This window comes from Tamandua tetradactyla, chromosome 9 (genome assembly GCF_023851605.1).
Source record: "Tamandua tetradactyla isolate mTamTet1 chromosome 9, mTamTet1.pri, whole genome shotgun sequence".
NCBI classification, from domain to species: Eukaryota; Metazoa; Chordata; class Mammalia; order Pilosa; family Myrmecophagidae; genus Tamandua; species Tamandua tetradactyla.
The window spans coordinates 102,154,429-102,160,428 of NC_135335.1; the positions used below are offsets into that span (position 1 = coordinate 102,154,429).

Below are 6,000 nucleotides of genomic sequence, written 5' to 3' on the forward strand. Positions count from 1 at the left end.
AAAAATAATATAAAGAACTTGGGAAAATTTATTCAAGAAAATTTAAACTATAACATTAAAAAATCGATAAATTAATATGCATAAGCATTTAGAACTATGCCTAGTACTACTAACTCTGTACAAAATCTTGCTATTATCATTTCTGAGCTTAATGAAACTAAGCCTTTTTATACTGTGGAGAAAAAAAGGTGCTAAAAAAATGTAAGAAAAAAATTTTAATCCTGATCAGTAGGTAGAACCTCATTGCTCTTAAATCTCCAACAACTGATAAAACAACCTTCAGAAAAAACTGCCAAAGTACTAATTTGTTTGAATTATATGCGAAGGTTCTTTGAGGTATGTCCTATTTGGTGCTATTAAATAGAACTGTGGTGGTTGATAGCTCAGATAATATGACAGCCTGGATTTTAATTCTGTTGCTGTCATTTACTGTGTGACCTTGGGAAACTTATTAAATTCCCTAAGACTTACCAGTAAAATGGGCATAATAAAAGTACTACTTTTATAGGATTTGAGATTTAAATGAGATAATGTACATAATGTGTCTGGCACACAATGAGTGCTCAATAAACACAGCAATCACTTTTATTACAAATTTGGCTCTTCAGAAGCAACAAGCAAAAGAATGTATTGGCTTAACTCAGTGCCTGAATAAAATCAGCTGACATACCTATATGCCTTTAGTATAAAGTGAGTAAACTGAGAGGTCAGAGAAACAAAAGTTGAGCTTTCTAGAATTATTGAGCTGTCACAAATAGAATAGAGAAAGTGAACAGATTCATTTCTGAAGAAGGCTGGTTCTCACTTCGGAGAAAATCTCAGAAAAAAAAGACACACTTCAAGGTAGAAGTTAATAAGTCAATAGAAAGGTAAAGGGAGAATGGACTTTTAGGTGATGCATACTAACTTTTAGTTTCAAATAATCCTTAGAATTTGGAAAGTAGGCATTACATTTATATATGCAAAAAAAAGACTGAAGTATAGAGAAGTCAAGTAACTTGTTTAAATCACGTGGCTAAAGAAAGCCATAGCTAGGAATGAAACCAGGTCACTGATTCCAAATGATATTTTTACTATATTGTGATGTCTACTTTTAGAGGAGGTTGCTTATTTGGAAGATGTTCTGGTTTGCTAGCTTCTGTAATGCAATATACCAGGGACAGAATGGCTTTTAAAAGGGGAATTTAATAAGTTTCTAGTTTCTGGTTCTAGGGTCAAGAAATGTCCCAGTTAAAACAAGTCTATAGGAATGTTCAATCTAAGGCATCCAGGGAAAGATACCTTGGTTCAAGAAGGCCAATGAAGTTCAGGGTTTCTCTCTCAAGTGAGAGGGGCACATAGTGAACACAGTCAGAGTTTCTCTCTCATTTGGAAGGGCATGTGGTGAACAGGGTCAGGGTTTCTCTCTCATCTGGAATGGCACATGGCAAACACGGCATCATTTGCTAGCTTCCCCTCCTGGCTTCCTGTTTCATGAAGCTCCTGGGGAGTTATGTTCCTTCTTCATCTCCAAAGGTCGCTGGCTGGTGGACTCTGCTTTGTGGTACTACAGTATTCTCTGCTCTCTCTGAATCTCTCATTCTCCAAAATGTTTCCTCTTTTATAGGACTTCAGAAACTAATCAAGACCCACCCAAATGGGTGGAGACACATCTCCCCTAATCCAGTTTAACAACCACTCTTGATTGGGTTACATCTCCAGGGAGATGATCTAATTACTGATTCAAACATATAGTATTGAATAGGGATTATTCTGCCTTTACAAAATGGGATTTTGATTAAAACATGGCTTTTCTAGGGTACATACATCATTTCAAACCAGCACAGAAGACAAAAGAGGGATCTGAAGATCAAGTTTTTCTTGTCCAGATTGCTACATAAAAGAACAATAATGGATTAGCAGCACCAAGGTGACCAATATGACATTGTAAGATGCTTTAGGGTGCTACTACCCCACAGAATCTTTGAACAACTAGCAAAAACCGGCAGAACCATCTTTCTCAGAACTCCAGGGAAGAATTAAAGGATTACAGTAACTAGGCAAGAAATGCAAGTTCCTCAACTTCTTTGCTGGTATACGGTGGAGCCACCCCACACAGAGTAACCCCTGTATACATACTGGGGTGCCTGTACAGCAGTGCCAACTATAGGTAGCAGCCTGAAAGGCTGAATTAGGAAACGGGTCTCTGCCTCACCCTCAGAAAACTTGCCCTGCAGGCAGAAGCAGTTTATGAACAGCTAAAGCAGAGTAAGAAACAATTAAGTCTAAGTGGCTTGAGCCACTTTGTTTTAAGATGTACAGTAGAGTAGCTGGGCAAGGGAGACTTGCTTAGCATCTTCAGATTTTATTTAGAATGTTGGTGCCTATGCTGAGGCACGTTATCCCCATAAAAAGGACACAGAGAACCAAAGAAAGCTAGTGTGAACTTATCATTTTAAAAGGGTATTGTCAGTGATTATCAGTAAATCTCAAAGAATATCAGCTCTTTCCACACCAGTCTCAGAACTTCCTTCCAAAACTACCTCACAATTCTTTGCAACAGCAAATCTGTAGTATCTATGCCCAGATCCAGCTTCAATCTGCTGGACACATTAACTTGTACCCAAACAAACATAACTGCAGACAGGCTCTATAAGTATTTTATATGTTCTTTCTCAGAAACCAAAAATTAGTAATATCTAACAGTCTGGAAAATTTTGCAGAATTCAGACACTGTATTTATATTCTATATTTACTATATATTTATATTTAGGTCTGGAGTTGACCAAATTTTTTTTCTCTGAAGGGCCAGATAATAAATATTTTAGGCTTTGTGAACCATATGGTTTCCGTAACCATACAACTCTGTCTTTGTAGCAGAAAAGACAATTTAACAATGAGTGAGCACGGCTGTGTTCCAATAAAATTTTATTTACAAAGAGCAAACAAATCCAGCAGGCCAGATTTGGGTATAATTTACTCACCTATGTAGTATGCCAATATAAAGGTAAATGGAATCATACCATAAAATACGGCATCCTGGTGAAAGCAGTTATAGTATGTACACGTTTTTTATGTGAGACTCCCTACATATATGTATTTCTGCATCTGTACATACATACAGAGAGTGTATATCAGAGGGAATCTTGTTAATAATTGTTTTTGGGGGGCAGTGGAGGTGGGGGCAGGGGCAGTGGGTGGTGCCTGGGCTGGAAATTCAACCCGGGTCTCCTGCATGGCAGGTGAGAATTCTACTAAAAACTACTAAACATGCTTTCTTCTACACAAGTATGTAATTGCTATAAAGTCCAGCAAAAAAGTTATCTAAGCCCCTCCTTCCTTATGAATTGCTTGATAGTCAGCCAACAGGAGGTATAATGTTCGTTGAGGTGACAGTTGGAACATGCTTCCAACCTGATCGATAAATGCTTCAAAAAGGTGCTAAATTTTACTGTACAGAAGGACAATGTGTTCCAAAAGAGAACTGACTAGACAAAGCAATGCACTGGCACTAAGGAACTTGCCTCCCACACATGGAACACAAAATGTTCTCAAGTATATTTAGGTATTAAAAAAGAAAAGGGCTAGCAAAGAACTGAAATATATGTACATTACAAAACACGGCCCAGTGAAAACTTTTAGCTTCTATTATTTTTTTAAGCCCATATAACTTTTCAAAAATGCTATAAAGTATAACTTTAATTCATAATTCAGACTGGTATTCTTATTCCCCTATGCTGAGTTTTTCTTTATTGTAAATACTATACTATAAATATACTGTACTCTATTTATTGTAAATACTATAAAATCATACTTAACAGCATAATTTTTAAAATGTGTAACTGAGATATAGAGTATTTAAGATTGTGAGAAGGAATTTAAGGCTGTTATCAAAGCTGTAGTGGAAATAAAATGGGGAAAAGCATGACCTTCAAAGAAACTATAAGTGACATATTAATCTGCTACAACTGACACTGGACAAAGGTGGTGGAATCTCTGCCCCATGTGCTCAAATGATCAATACCTGAGACACCTGGGTTTCAAAGTGAGAGTTTATTGCTAGATGCAAAGCAGGTGAAAAAATTGCCTACTAGTCCAAAAATCTATCTGCCCAAACTGCAGTAATTTTGATAGTTTCATAGTATTAAAAGATGGGTAGGTTTTAGGATAATGTGCACAATTGCTCCAGATGAGGAAGTAAAAGATGATCTAATTATTGAGCATGTGCAAATTGATTACATTCTCAGTCACAGAAAGTATGTAAGAAAATGGTGGTCTTAATATGATAGGTATGATTTTTAGTATTATAATGAGGTATAGGTCACTTACAGGTTAAAGTCTACGTTACTTCACATAGCAGACGTATCCAGTTTGGTTAAATCCAGCTGGGGTTATCAAGATAACTTTTGAATTGGGGTGGGTTAGGTCTGGGCTGACTCAAGGACCAACATTTATAAAACATTAGAGGCTGTCTTTAGCGATCACAAGGCTCCAAAGTTGAAAAACCAGATAAAATGGGTACAAATGAAGGCAAGTCACAAGGTTTTTACAATCACAAGGGGAAAGATAAAGGTTCTACAATCACTTTCAGATATCAAGGCAACTGCATTATAGTTCAAAGATTTTGGCTATTGCCCTCTGTCTACTTTAATACATCAGAAAGCTAAAAGGAGTATCTATCAAATGATTCAGTAATCATGATCATCATTTAAATTCTAACTTCTCGGTTACACAAACCTTTCATCTTAATATAACTTTTGTAGTAGTACGGAACAGAGATTCGTCTTCAAATTAAAACAAGAATGTACAGTGAGTTCGTTTGACCTATTGGAGAGTTATGAAACTCCCTTCGGCTGCTGCCTATTAGCTACAAATGTTAGATCTCTGTCATATCTGAAGACATTAAATAGAAAAAAAAGGAGAAAAGATTACGGTTGCTGACCTACTGAGTTCAGCAGTGGATAAGGCATTGACTGGGAGTTACGAGGTTTCAGGTTTTAGTCAAGCCTACCACCAACTGGTTGTGTGGTGGTGAACCAGCTAGTTTCTTCAACTTGATGGACCTCAGTTTCCTCTGTCAAAATGAAGAGAATGCGCTTGACTAGCTGCTCTCAAAGGCTCCTTTCAGCTCTGCTATTTTATGACTAACTTGTCAAGTCAGTCTCTGTGAGACAGCCAAGCAACAACTACCCCACAACTGAAATGCGTGGCGAGAGGTTAACAGTTATAACCCTCCCCGATCTGTGATCTCCAGTTCTTCTTTATTTGGGCTACTGACTGCGCCCCTATCCCCACAATTTCCCCCAATTCTCCTGCTACCTCCTTCAGTCACGAGAGTGTTCATCTACTGTAGCCCTGCCCCTTTCCTAAGGCGTCCTCGAATCCCCTCAGCCCTCGCGGGAATCCTTGGCTTTCGAGCACAGAAGCCCTGGGAAGAGCGCGCGCCTTCCCTCGTGAGCGGTCTGCGCGATCCCCCACTTTGGCCTCACTGCTCCCCCACGAAACCACGGTTCCAACGCGCTTCACCATAGAACTTCCCCCGGTAACAGCTGGCTCAGCCCTTCCGGCCGCCTCCCCTCAGTTCCCTTCTCTCCCTCCGGAGGAGTGAGTTTGCAAGAAGAGGGAACATGCTCTACCTGAGCAGGCCGAGCCCGCAATCGCGGAAGAGAGCTGGGCAGGAAGGTGAAGACCCTTCCCAAATCTTCTCAACTGGCTGCAGTGAGGCTCGGCTTTCCTCAAACCGGAAGATGCCAAGACCCAGGTCGCGGGGGCCCGCGGGGAATGGAGTTCTTAGCGTGCCAAGGTGGACGCTGCCGCCCGTTCTCCCGCCGCTGGGGACTACAACTCCCAGAGAGCTCTGCGACAGTCAGCCGGCCTCTCGCTGCAGAACTGAGGCCTGGGTCTCGGAAGGACGGTCGGCGTACCTCCCGGAGTGGCGCGCTGCGGGGGACGCGATGGCCGAGTCACGCCTGAACCTGTGCCTAAAGTTCGCGGCAGTCCCAGGTCTCCGCAGGATGTCTT

At 40.3% G+C, this 6,000-nt stretch overlaps 1 protein-coding gene across 7 annotated transcripts in view; it reads right to left on the reverse strand.

Moving 5' to 3' along the window:
* SLC38A9 (solute carrier family 38 member 9) overlaps positions 1-5,782 on the reverse strand; it is a 143,746-nt gene extending 137,964 nt beyond the window's left edge. For 6 of the 7 annotated variants that reach the window (XR_013157976.1, XM_077117165.1, XM_077117164.1 and 3 more), the window contains exon 1: positions 5,616-5,780. The gene's annotated coding sequence lies outside the window, so the exon portion shown is untranslated. Of the gene's footprint in view, positions 1-5,615 lie in introns of all 7 variants that reach the window. The other variant, XM_077117168.1, reaches the window with a different exon arrangement.
* Between the last annotated feature and the right edge of the window lie 218 nt (positions 5,783-6,000).